The sequence below is a fragment of the Eumetopias jubatus genome, unplaced genomic scaffold (genome assembly GCF_037043125.1).
Source record: "Eumetopias jubatus isolate StellerSeaLion01/CBP00866 unplaced genomic scaffold, mEumJub1_p1.0 scaffold_13, whole genome shotgun sequence".
Classification (NCBI taxonomy): Eukaryota; Metazoa; Chordata; class Mammalia; order Carnivora; family Otariidae; genus Eumetopias; species Eumetopias jubatus.
In genome coordinates, this window is record NW_028274819.1 from 74,926,117 (window position 1) to 74,939,916 (window position 13,800).

Genomic DNA, 13,800 nt, shown 5'->3' on the forward strand with positions numbered 1-13,800 from the left:
ACTATATGCCACCAAGATAAATATGAAACCTGGTTCACAGTCCACTGGAAGAGACCTAAGAACATATGATCAGTAAAACCACTATACATAAAAACTCCTGGGTATGTATGTGTGTGTGTATACACACTGGCACACAAGGATGGAGAGCTGGTGAGGACAAGTGTTCCCGGCATGTGCGAAGCAAGAGTCTAGTGTGTGTGGATAAATGAAGACAATGTTGTTTTCAAAGTATGGTCCCAGACCTTCTCGGTGGCTACTGCAAGGTCAAAGCTACCTTCACCTGTGTTGACATACGCACTGACCCTGCAAAAGCAATGCTGGGGAACATTGCTGGTGCCTTCGCGAGAATCGAGGAGTGACATGTGACTATATTAGTTGTCACTGTATTCCCCACGGCCATGCACTCACCATTTAAAAAGAAAAAAAAGTCAACCTCACCTAAGAACGTCCTTGATGCAGTAAAAAATATTCATTGCATTACATATCAACCCTTAAGTACACATCTTTTTAATTTTTTTTTTTTAGATTTTATTTATTTGAGAGAGCGAGAGAGAGAGAGAGAGAGGGAACATGAACAGAGGGAGGGTCAGAGGGAGAGGGAGAAGCAGGCTCCCCACTGAGCAGGGAGCCCGATGCGGGGCTCGATCCCAGGACCCTGGGACCATGACCTGAGCCGAAGGCAGACACTTAACGACTGAGCCACCCAGGTGCCCCAAGTACACATCTTTTTAATATCCCATCTGACAAAACCGGAAGCTCCCATTATGCACTTCCGCTGCCGGCCGCAGTGTGACGGTCGGGAAGGAACAGCACTTGTGCGACGCAGCCTCAAGCTGCATTAGCCGCTCCTCTTCATGCATCACCATTTCTACTCAGAAGAATGACAGAAAAACTGTGGGTTATTCCGACTTGGGTATTTTTGGAAATTTTCTCAAAAATGAATAAAGTAAGCTGGTGATGTCAAGAAAAACTGGTATTTATTGCTAAAAAAAATTTGAGCTTTCAAGCAAAAACTTAAATTTTGAAAAACCTACATTAGTCACCATGAGCTCTGGAGCATCCAATATACTCGGACTTTTCAGACGAGGGGTAGTAACATTAACAAAAGTGCTATTTTCCAAATGGCTCATGTGTGATGTTTCAAAATGCATAAAAGAGCCTTCCAAAGTGCAAGGTGGACCAATAGATTTCAATGGAACAAAGTACAAAAAGTGCATTGATGGGGTTTCAGATTCTCGTCTACAACAAACCTTTAGAAAACTACCACTTGGGGGCACCTGGGTGGCTCAGTGGGTTAAGAGTCTGCCTTCAGCTCAGGTCATGATCCCAGGTCCTGGGATCGAGCCCCGCATGGGGCTCCCTGCTCAGTGGGAAGCCTGCGTCTCCCTCTCCCTCTGCTGCTCTCCCTGGTTGTGTGCTCTCTCTCTCCGTCAAATAAATAAATAATCTTAAAAAAAAAACAACTACCACTTGTCAAGCTCTGTTGTAGTTTCAAAGACTACCCACAAGTAACTGAAAAGGTTATTAAAATACTCCTCCCTTCTCCAACTACATATCTGGGTAAGGCTGTATTGTCTTCATACAGTTCAACCAATGCAACATATTGCAACAGAATGAATGCCGAAGCATTTATGAGAATCCATCTGTCTGCAATGAAAGCAGACATCAAAGAGATCTGGACAAAAGTGAAACCATGTCACTCTTCCCATTAAATGTTCTTATCTTAGAAATTGTTATTTTTCATTAAAAATGTTATTTATGTTATCAAGTAATAGGTTTATTACTGCTATAGGTAAACTACTTTAATTAGTATTTTTAAACCTTTTCCATCTCAATTTCCAATATAGTAAAGATTGCTAGATATGATCCACATAATTGAAAGTTCTCTGGGGAACTCATTAATTTTTAAGAATTTTTAAAGGCAAGGCGCCTGGGCGGCTCAGTCAGTTAAGGGTCTGCCTTCGGCTCCTGTCATGATCTCAGGGGTCCTGGGATCAAGTCCCGCATCGGGCTCCCTGCTCAGCAGGGAGTCTGCTTTTCCCTCTCCCCCTCTGTGATCTCTCTCTCTCCCTCTGTGCTCTCTCTTGCTCTCTCTCTCAAGTAAATAAATAAAATCTTTAAAAAAAGAATCCTTAAAAAAAGGCATTCTGAAACAGAAAGTTTGAGAACTGCTGGTCTTGTTTATGGGAAGCAGGGAGGCATGGTGTGTGGGGTACGGGTGAAGAGGAGGCAGAGAAGGACATGTAGGGTGTCTGCACAGTGATGAGGTGCTCCGAGCTGATCTTAGAAGAGCCAGTGAACAGTGTAGAATACCAACATGATCTGGACAGATTTGCCTTCTAGAAAGAGCAGGGACACTGTAAAGGGGCCCTCTACTCCATGAACACACAATTCCAAAAACAAGTCAGTCTGATGGGAAATCAAACTGTAGCACACTGAAGGTCCATGCCGACAATCTAAAAAATGAAAGACAAGTTTCTGTAAGCAAGCAGGAACAGAAAAGTATCAAAATTTAATGATGGAAAGGAAAGAAGCAGAGTCTTGCAAAACAGACTTGCAACCAAATGGCATTCCGCAAAATGAGGGAAATCATCGGTAACAAAGTGCAAGGCTCTAAACATCTAAAGATGCCAAAATCAAGATGCATTTCAGGCAAGTTTAGAAAATAAAAATAAAGGAGCTAGCAAAGAGCAATAAACTGTGGCAGTAAAGAGGTGGAAATGAATGCAGCCCAGAGAAGACAAACAGAAGCATTGAGACATAAAAAGCAGCAGGCAAGAGGGAAAACCAGTTCCTATTTCTGGAGTGTGCACTCCACCACAGGGGGGCAGGAACAGATGGGGCAGGAAGCACCCCTAGAGCCCCGCTACGCCCGCCACAGGGATGGGGAGGCTGGCCTAGACAACCAGGCCTCTTGAGCAAGTGGCTCACCCAGGAAAACCTGGGTTACACCAATCCAGAGCACAGACCACAGAAAACAGACAAAACACAGCTAGTCAAAATTGCCCTCAAGGAGCTTACAGTCATTACTAAGTTAAGGGGGAAAAAAAAGGTAATAGGGTAGTTGTAACTAAAATGAGAAAGGTGTCCTATACAGAACTCCAACTAGAATATCCTGGCAAGTTTCTTGAACTCGGTGGACCTCAGTTTCCTCTTCTGCAAAACGAGGAATCTGCCACCTAGTTTCCGAAGTGGGTAAGAGGAGAGGTAACGCATCACAGACGCTCTGAGCACACATGGGGCACAGGGCAGATGCTCACTCAACCAAAGCTGTAATTATTATCACTGTAGTTATGATCAGGGCCAAAGCAGAATGCAGAGTTGCCATTGCGCTTATCTCAGCCACAAAGTCCCCAAGGTCAAATATCAAGGTTTAAAAAATCACCAGTATATAAACACAGAGAAAGAATCTGAATGGCTGTGGCCCAGGCTACACTCATTCAACAGATGAGAGAGTTGCCCTTGACCTTGGCTGAGCCTGATACCACTGAGCCTGCAGGGTCTGGCCAATAACAGAGGGACATTGTCAAGCACAAGGATATCCAAGTAAGAAGAGAGAAAAAAACCAAACCACCTTCCTGAACAGCCAACGCTGCTATGTCATGTACCTTTCACACAGTTTCTCTCCTCTGACCACCATGATCAGCCCAGTTGGGAATGGGTACGCTGTCATCACCCCCATTTTATGAACCAGGATGCAGTCCTCTGGCTGAATTGCAAAGAAACGGTATAGCCAAGGCCTCTATCTCTTGACCTGGGGGTCTAGAACTCTTTCACAAGACCACACTGCCCATCCCCACAGGGATTGGAGGGCCCGCCCCGCAGATATGGGCCAGCAGCTCTTCATCCAGTTAGAACAGAGCATTGGGAATCCACTAAATTAAAAGATAATCTTAGGGCACCTGAGTGGCTCAGTCGGTTGAGCGTCTGCCTCCAGCTCCGGTCATGACCCCGGGGTCCTGGGATCAAGCCCCAGGTCAGGCTCCCTACTCAGCATGGAGCCTGCTTCTCCCTCTGCCCCTCCTCCTGCTTGTGCTCTCTTGCACTCTCTCTCTCAAATAAATAAAATCTTCAAAGAAAATAAAAGATAATCTTAAACAAATAAAAAATCCACTCAAAAGATTCTGAACCATCTACAGAAATAAACATGGCCAATTAAAGAAATGATTTCTAGAAAGGTTAGACAGGAAGAAGAGAGTAAGGAATATTTTGATAGATATACTCAATTCAGCCAAAAACGAGAGCCCTGTCTTTCTCTACCATCCATAGCTAATAGAATACCCAGTAAGCATCTACCAATTGACATGCCAGATCCTGCTCTCGGGACTGGGGACATGAGCCAGTCCTAGGTGACCCTGTGCCAGAGAGACACCTAGCGAACGAGAACTGTTTCTTTGTGGACGTAGTAAGTGCTGTGAACTTGCAGTCCAGGATGCAAGGGGGCAGGTCATGAAAGGCCTGACTGAGTCCGAGAAGTCAGGGGAACACATGCAGAGGCCCCAGGGGTCTCAAATCCCATGAGACAGAAGGAGCTATAAGGCTCAAGAGGCCAGCAGGGACCAGGCTGCACAGGCCTTGTGAGAACACAGACTGGATCTCATCTAAGAGCATGTGACCCTGCTAGAGAGAAGCATCATCCAGTTTGCATCATAAAAAGTTATTTATTGTAGCTGCAGCTCAGAGTGAAAGTACAGATATCTGTCAAACAGAAACTTGCCAGTGTCTTTTTTATCATAACTTACAGAATAAGAAAGACACTTTATTCTGCAACCCAGGCGCCACACACACACACACACACACACACACACACAGGCTATGCAAAGCAGGCCAGCCTGGGCTGGAACCCTGACATTCTCTGTGACCCTCAGCCAGTTTCTCAACTTCCCTGAGCCTGTTTCCTCATCTGAAAAACAGGAATAATAATAATGATGCCTCCTGCACAGGCTGTTGTGGGAGATAAATTAGTCAACACATGTAAAAGCCTTAGCAACTTCAGTCACATTTTTCTGTATGCCTATTACTATACATGTTTCACAAAATAAAACTCAACCTTATCACATGCACTCCACTCTAATGGTTTCCATTTCCGTCCTTCCCTCCCTCCCTCCTTCCCTCCTTCCTTTCTCCCTCCCTCCCTCCCTTCCTTCCTTCCTCCCTCCCTTTCTCTCTCTCTCTCTCTCTCTCTCTCTCTCTCTCTCTCAGCTGGTAAAGGCCTCTAAATTACTTTCAGAACCCAGTAACCAGTAACTGGAGTCAGGAGCCTCAGTTGGAGTTGGTGGCTCGGGCTGGGGTGGTGGCAGTGGAGAAGGAGGAGACAGAACTGAGGGGACTTGGTGACTAATAGACAGATGAGTGAGACAGAGGGAGGTGGCACAGGGGCTCTCAGGCCTCGGGGTTGATGATGGTACCATACCTGAGACAGGGAGGCCTGGCGGGGTGCAGGTATAAGTCTGTGGGAGGACAGGAAGAGATCAGACTCGTGGGTCTAGACGTTCTCTTTTCATCTAGACTTTCTGTGCCTGGAGGAGGATTTGGGTGGGGGTGACCAAAGGAACCCTCACTGAAACACTTTGCCGAGCAGGGACCCATGCAGAGAAATTTCACATCAGGACTGCAGATGCTAATGAAGAAGGCATCTGTGCAAACTGTGCTCGGGGAGGTGGACAGGCTTCAGGATCCGAGCAGCCGGTGGTTGACGGAGGACTTGGGGACTTGAGGCTCCTGCCAAATGTCCTTCCTTATCTGACCAACATAAAGCACTAATCACATTTAATTAGAGTCTATCTGCCCATCTGTTTTCTCTACTAAGCGAGCCACCTCGCAGCAGGGACCACCGTGTCTCATCCATCTTTCTACTCCCCAGGCCTCCCTAGCACACTGCCCGGCCCACTGCCTGTAGTAGGTGTTCAACAAACATCTGCTGAACGAATGCCCATGATTCCACATGATAAAATCCCCGAAAAGGCCACCTACATTGCAAGAAACTAAGGTAAGGCAGAGAAAATGGGAGGGGAGGAGGCAGACTGTGCTAGGAGAATTCTGATCACTGAAGGGTGGGGGCCAACAAAAAGCCAACGTTCACAGAGAAAATGAGTCTTCAAGAAAATGTTAAACTCTGGAATGTGCTATGGGCATGGCTCTTCACCATCATGACCAGAAACATGAAGCAGGTCTGGGATGGAATCAGGAAGACAAAGGAAAAATAAAACAGGGAGAAGGAGGCATAATGTGTATGGATCATTTGGCCTCTTCCAAAGATCACCCTACATGTTTAGTTCTTTATATCACTTCTCTTGCCTCTTCTTTCTGTCAGCTCTAGGCCTTCTGGGGATGCCTCCCTGATTATTTGATTTTGTCATTAAATGCCAAATTCAGATTCATATTTTCTAGTCCCACCCCCTTCGGTTGCAGCTATTAATAAAACTATCATTTTTAATAGTAATAGCTGCATCTATTGAGCACCTACCGCATGCAGGACATGGCCAAGGACTTTAAATGCATCATCTCCTATAATTCTCAATCTGCAGGGCTGGGTTTATTATTCCCATTTTATAGATGACAAGATTGAGGCTCAAAGACAACAACATAGGCTAGTAAGTGGCAACATGAGGATTCAAACCCAAGGCTACTTAACTTCAAAGCCAAATAAATGTGCAATCACTCTAGAATTTCAGCACAAGTTTCTCTAGCACAGAAGCGAGGGGAACAAGCCATCTGATATGGAGTCCATACACGGTACTCAGCAAGACATAATTAGAGCTCACCTCAGAGAAAGCTTTTTTTAGGCTTGAAAAGGCCCCAATTTATCAAGACCCATTCACTCACGAATAGCTAAGTCAGGTCAAGGTTGTTTTAATTCTGTGATTTAAAAAAAGGAATATGTGGGCACCTGGGTGGTAAAGTCAGTTGACTCTTGGTTTCAGCTCGGGTCATGATCTCAGGGTCATGAGGTCGAGCCCCATGCTGGGCGTGGAGTCTGCTTGAGATTCTCTCTTTCCTTCTCCCTCTGCCCCTCCTGCTCAGGCTGGTGCTCTCTCAAATAAATAAATAAATCTTAAAAAAGAAAATGGAACGGGCTAATGACATCATTTGTTTCTAAAAGAATGTTTAAGCTAAACGAAGAAACAAACAGCATTCAGAACAATCAAGTCATTAGTGTCAAATAGTTAATAAAATGATCACAAAGCTTGTCACAGCTTCCCTGCCTCCTATGTTATGATTCCCCCCAAAGTTTTCACAGATGTGTTATTTCATCTGAACATTCCAGCAAGTGTGAGCTGATTATTGTTACCATTGTACATGAGAAAGAAGATGAGCCTCTTAAGAGAAGCTCAGTGGTTGCTGAGGACCACAGTTCTATTAATTGGGGCGCTTGGTTATAAGCAACTAAACAAAGCACCTCCAGTGAGCCACGGCCAAAGAGAAACTTTACTACAGGAGGGGTGGTCGGGCAGCTGCAGGCTCCCAGATGAACACAGACCTCTCTCTGCTTCTCTCTGCCTGCGGCTTCCTCAGGCCCCCTGGCAGGCCAGCTTTCTCCTCTGGACAGGAAACCAGGGCCACCAGAGTTCCAGACCCCCGTTCTGGCCTCACCACCTCAGACAGAAAGGCTCTTGAGCCTCCAGTTGCAAACTTCCGGGCGATGGGCTTGAAATGACGCCCACTAGGCCTCTCTGTCGTCCTTAGCCCTACGCTGGGTGGCGGGTACAAAGGGGCAGATGGCAGCTTCTCCAAAGATATCTCTCCATTAAATCCTCTCCCCTCTCCACAGTCTGACCCCACCCCCCAATATCTTTGATCTGGCTGAGGGGTCCAAAAGTGGTAAACCCAGTTCTGTGCTTTTCCTTTGTATTTTCCACAGAGGAGGCTGCCTCGTGTTCACTTTGGTATAAGATATCCCTGTCCCGGGGGCTCTGTGAAAAAGCCCCATTTTAACATCCCTTTACATGGCTGCAATTACTGTCTTGGGAGTCTCTGAGACCCCCGGGGACTCGAAATAAATCCTGCCCTTTTACAAAAACAAAAAAACAAAAAAAAAACCCAGAGAGAGCCCTGACAGGCCTAGTCAGGTCAATCAATGGTCCAGTGACGGCACAGGGGACCCATCAGGAAGGACACTCAGCAGGCCCCCAGAGTGGAGAGCAGAGAAGCAGTTCTCCAGGAGGGGCGAGGGGGTGGGAGGGGTGGGGAGGGGCGTGGGGGGTGCCAATTCCAAAAGAAGTAAGAGAGCTAAACAGATTAAATATTAAAACTAAGTAGAAATCCTGTACACACACTGCTAAGCCACGGCTCTTCAGACCCCAAGCCCAACGATCTTTCTTCTTTCTACCCAGGGCTGAGATTACTTGGCCACTAAATTGTGAAGTGACAACAGAAAAGAACACTACATAACAAGGTGCTAATTGTGTAGTAAAGATGTTTAGTGGGAACAGAATTAGAGAGAGATCACTGTACCCATTTCCATCAAGTAATACCCTAAAATTAGAGATCTCCATGCCACAGTTTCATGCTAGGAGAGCGGAAAACTGTATCTCTTCATTGGTGAAAGTCGGATCAGCCCTCCCCAGTTCCCTCCACCCCTTACAGCTGAGTGATGAGAGCCTCTCCTTAGGTCCGGGTATCCTTGCCCCTCCGTGCTGCTGGAAGGTTCATCCGGGCCCAGGGATGACTAAAGCCCCTCCTTCTGAGGAAGAAAGCAGAACTCAGAAACACCAACCCCGGCCTACCAAGATGCACCCAGTGGCCCAACGCTCTGCAGAGACTGGAGGCGGGCACAGCCCAGCAAGTGCTCACGTCTGAGGAAGCAGGGGCGAGGAAGGGAAGTGGGCAGGGGGTACTTCCCCGGCGCCGTCTCCTTAAGACTGCTACAACCCATGTGGGGCTGGCCGGGTGCTTTCCGAAGTGCTTCACGAACATTCCCTGTTCAGCTGGTGGAGGTGAGCCTTCACCAGCTTTGCTGGCTGCATGGGGTTATGGGGACTCCTAAAAGGAATCCAGGAAATGGGACTTTTCCCCTTCTTTGCTCAAAAGTCGAACCAAAACCTAGACGGCTTGAGTCAACTCTCATTTCTCTGCTTCCAGCATTTTGCATCTCTCCGAGTCCACGTCATTCTCTCCTTCCACAGAAACAAAACCAGACCAGAAACTGCTCTTCAGACCCCACGTCTGAAGTTAATGAAATTAATGAAGAGTTAATATCTATTAAGTGCTTACCAGGTGCCAAGCACTTTCTATGCCTTATCTTACCTAACTCTCGTAGTGATCCTGTGAGGTGAGGCCTGCTTTACGGAAGAGGGAAGAGGTCGAGAGAGGGGAGGCAACCCTCAGGGCCTCCATCCCAGCAGGTCACTGAGCAGGCAGCTGGGGGTGGGGCAGTGGCAACCACAGGACTGAGCCTCCTTGCCGGGCCCCCGCTGAAGGCCTCACTGGAGCACCACTCTTGTGTGGCGTCACTAGAAAACCCACCCTTGGCAAGAACACAGGGGGGCTGCCCCTCCAAACAGTTTTTTTTATTTGGGGCAAAATTTACATAACATAAATTAACCATTTATGGTAAAGCGTTCAATTCGGGGACATTTCAGACATTCAAAATGCCGTACACTTGCCTCTACCAAGTTCCAAAATATTTTCATCACCCCAAAAGAAAACTCGTACCATTAAGTGGTCAATCCCCATGTTCCCTTCCCCCAACCCTTGGCAACCACCCACTGGCTATCTCTACGGATCTGCCTACTCTGGATATTTCACATAAATGGAATCATACTGTATTTGGCCCTTTGTGTTTGGCTTCCTCTACCTATAGCGTAATGTTTTTGAGGTCTCTTCATGTTGTAACATATCTGTAATTCGTTCCTTTCTTTGGCTGAATAATATTCCATTGCACAGATATACCACACTTTGTTTATCCATTCATCTGTTGATGAACAGTTGAGTTGTTTCCACTTGGGTACTACAAACAGCGCTGCTACGAACATTTGTAAAGATTTGAGTCCCTGTTTTCAATTCTTTCACATATCTACCTAGGGCGGAATTGCTGGGTCCTATGGTAATTAATTCTACAGGTAACTTTTTGAAGAGCCCTCTAAAATATTTTTAAAATATAAAATTCTACAAAGGAACACCAAAAGGTAACTGAAAGCAAATGTAAAACCACAGTGAGAGCAAAGAAATCTGGACGATAAATGTTTTTCTAGTCTCACCCCATTTTTGAATAAGTTCAAATCTGGGCAGAAGGAACCCCAACAGTACACTTCCTTTTAAAAGGCCAAGAACACCAGGAAGAGATAATTAAGAGATAATCAAGATAATAACACAATTCTACCAACTAATTAACAAAGGTTGCCGTGTCTCCACAATATTTTTAACAACAAAAGCACACCCAGACCAGGGCTCCACTGAAAAACCACGTTGCTGGCTATGAGACTTTTGAACCAAAGAAAACAGCCGAGAAGACCCAACACAGGCCATGAACCAGGAAGGCTTTCTGTTATTGGGGAAGACTGGATTCTCTGCTCTGGCTCTCATTTTTAGTAAAACTACTTTTCTCTTTGGAAAGACATACACCCCCAGCGACAAAGAGCACTGTGTAAAAAAGTCTTGCCACACCATATGTCTTCGGGACAATGTAACTTAAAGCAGCAATGAGACGTGACTACACACCCACTAAAACGGCCAAAATCCAGAACACTGACAATACCAAATGCTGGCGAGGATGTGGAGCAACAGGAACTCGCACTCACTGCCGTTGGGAATGCAAAATAGTTTGGCACCGGAAGACAGAAGACAGTTTGACAGTTTCTTACAAAACTAAACATACTTTCACCCTATGATACAGCCATCACACTCCTTGGTATTTACCCAAAAGATATGAAAACTTATGTCCCCACAAAAGCCAGCACATGAGTATTTATAGCACGGAAATGGATAAAGAAACAGTGGTATATCCAAACCATGGAATATTATTCAGCACTAAAAAGAAATGAGCTATCAAGCTATGGAAAGACACGGAGGAACTTTAAATGCATATTACTGCATGAAAGAAGCCAATCTGAGAGGGCCTCATACTCTAATTACATCTCCATGACACTGTGGAAAAGGCAAAACTATAGAGATAGTAAAAAAGATCAGTGGTTGCCAGGGGGTGGGGGGGAGGCGTGAGATGAATAGGGAGCACACAGAAGATTTTTAGGGCAATGAAAATACTAGATACAGGTCACTGGTTGAATATGTGTCGTTATGCATTTTGTCCAAATCCTGAGAAAGTACAACACCAAGAGTGAATATTAACTATGGTGATGATGACGTGTCCGTGTAGGTTCATCAGCTCTAATAAGTGTACCACTCTGGTGGGGGGTGTTGACAATGAGGGAGGCCATGCATGGGGGCGGGGGGAGGGGGTATGCGGGGAATCTCGGCACCTTCGGCTCAATATTGCTGCGATCCTAACACTGCTCTAAGAAAAGCAAAGTCTTAATTTAAAAAGAAACCAGGTCCCTTCCCTTAAAAGATTTCTCATCAGCTCTAAACCATGAGCACTACATAAAGAATGACTTGCTAGAAGCCTCGTCTGGGGACCGAGGGAGAGCAAGGCGAGCATGAGAATCAACCCAGGAGGCACACATACCCTCTCTCTGCGCCTGGTCTTCAAGCAGCTTTCGTGCGGCTGACGATCGGCAATGACGTTAACTGGGGGACAGTGGCAAGATGGGATCGCAGAGGGACTGCACCCAAAGAGGGCACATTGGCACCTTCAAATTAAGTGAAGAAGAAAGCAGTTCTCCGAAGGACAGAGTTGGCTAACTGCAAATGACAAAACCGAATCTTCTGATACAAGCAAGACACCAACATGACAGGGACGGTTGACAGATCAGGTAGCAAATAGGCAGGTGTTCAATTAGGCAGGAAGTGGGCTGAAAACAACTCAATTAATTCTTTGTGCATGCCTGTCCCGGAGAACAAGGAGATAAAACTCAAATACCAGTGGCAGGCCAGAGATGAACTCCACAGCTCCACTTTTTGCAAAGGTGGGGGCGCTAGCAAAGATGCACATGCAAAATATAAAATTACACTGAGATTAGCTCTGGCAAGCCCTTTAAAATTTCGACTAATGCCGAAGACCGGAAAGGAAACAAAGTGAGAAAGTGGTTTACGACAAATCAAAAAAGTCATCCCTTTGCCACGAGCGCCTTTCCCTGGTCAACCTCAGATGCAAGCAGCCCCAGTGCTTGGATTGGGGAATGTGGGAAGGACAAACACAGACAGAATTTGAAAACCAACAGCGAAGGGACGGGATCACCCTTATTTGTAGCCTCACCTGGGTGTGAGGCTCCGCCAAGCTGAGACCTAACTTCGCCCCACCAGGCATACCTCTGGACTGAATCCATTAGAAGAAGCATAGAAAAGCCTGGAGTCGTTTGGCAGAGGCTAGGGAAAGGGAGATCCACGGAGAATATAAAATCAAGGAAAGAAAAACAAAGGTGATGAGAACCGACACTGATCGGGCAGAGGCCCGTGGGTCCTTAACAGAAAGTGGGATCTCACCTCCCTGTCCCCAGCAGCCAGGAGCACATCCTGAGGCCTCGGAAGAAAGAGAACACATGGCACACAACGCAGAGCGGTCGAGCTAGGAGGAGTCTGAAGCACCTGGGCCTCTCCCTTGTTTTAGAGAAAATAATACTGAGGTTCGGCAACATATCCAAGACCAGCTATTAACAATGGCAGAGCCAGGCCTCCTGGAAGACCTTCCACTGATAATATTAGTGCTCATGACGACGATGACGGTGCCCCACGTGCTGAAGAGCTCATACACGAACATTCCACAGACTCACGGGTCGTGGTGCTGTTATTAGCCCATGGCACAGATGGAATGCAGAGAGGTCTAGCTACCTGCCCAAAGTCACACAACACAGGCAGATTTGGGACAACACGGATGAAGGTGGAGGGTCTTGCACCAAGTGAAAGAAGCCAGACGCAGAAAAATACATAATATATGATCTCACTTATACATGGAATCTAAGAAAGTCAAACAACTCCTAGGAAGTGGAGGATAGAATGGCGGTTGCCAGGGGCTGAGGGGTGGGGTGAATGGGGACATGCTGGTTAAAGAGTACAGGTTTTAAGTTATAAGAAGAATAAGCTCTAGGGATCTAGAACAGCCCAGTGACTACAGTTAACAATACCGTATTGTACACTTGAAATCTGCCAAGAGTGGGTCCTAAGTGTTCTCACCACACAAAATAGTAGTAACTACTTGAGGTAATCGCTTCACAGTGTAGATGTATATGAAATCATCACATTGTGTTCCTTAGATACATATTATTTTTATTTGTTAATTCTACCTCAATAAAGCTGGGAAAAATAAAGGAAGGTGAAAAGCAGCAAAGAGTGGCTGGAGATGTGGGTCTAGCTGAATGAAGTCAGTGCTCTTAACTGTTGTACTTGGCTGTCTCCAAACTAGGGAGAAAGTCACATTTCCAACTAAAATATACACCTGAAACTTTCTATTGAATAATTTTTAGTGTCTACCACCCTTCCCTCCCAAGATACAAAATCAGCACTGAGGGATACAAGGACAAAAACATTTTAACTCTGGGGCACAAAGACGGCTCACGACTCCCCAGGCTACATGACAGAAGGGAACAGACTTGTACTTGAAAAGCAGGGCTAATGGAAAACCAAGTCCCCCTGGGGTTTTGCCCGGTGTCCTGCACCTTCAAAACATCACAGATTTACTTTCCTACAGTTAATTCTGACTGGGCCCATTAGCGATTTCAGAAATCACCATTTATCAGATCTTGGAGC

General features: G+C 46.1%; 1 long non-coding RNA gene across 4 annotated transcripts in view; it reads right to left on the reverse strand.

Moving 5' to 3' along the window:
* The window catches only part of LOC114221571 (uncharacterized), a 48,935-nt gene extending 37,074 nt beyond the window's left edge, over positions 1-11,861 (reverse strand). Inside the window, exon 1 of one of the 4 annotated variants that reach the window (XR_003611763.2) lies at positions 11,624-11,861. This is a non-coding gene — a long non-coding RNA (uncharacterized LOC114221571). Of the gene's footprint in view, positions 1-5,413; positions 5,454-8,584; positions 8,729-9,246; positions 9,339-11,623 lie in introns of those variants that run through there. The other 3 variants (XR_003611767.2, XR_003611762.2, XR_003611769.2) reach the window with 3 other exon arrangements.
* Between the last annotated feature and the right edge of the window lie 1,939 nt (positions 11,862-13,800).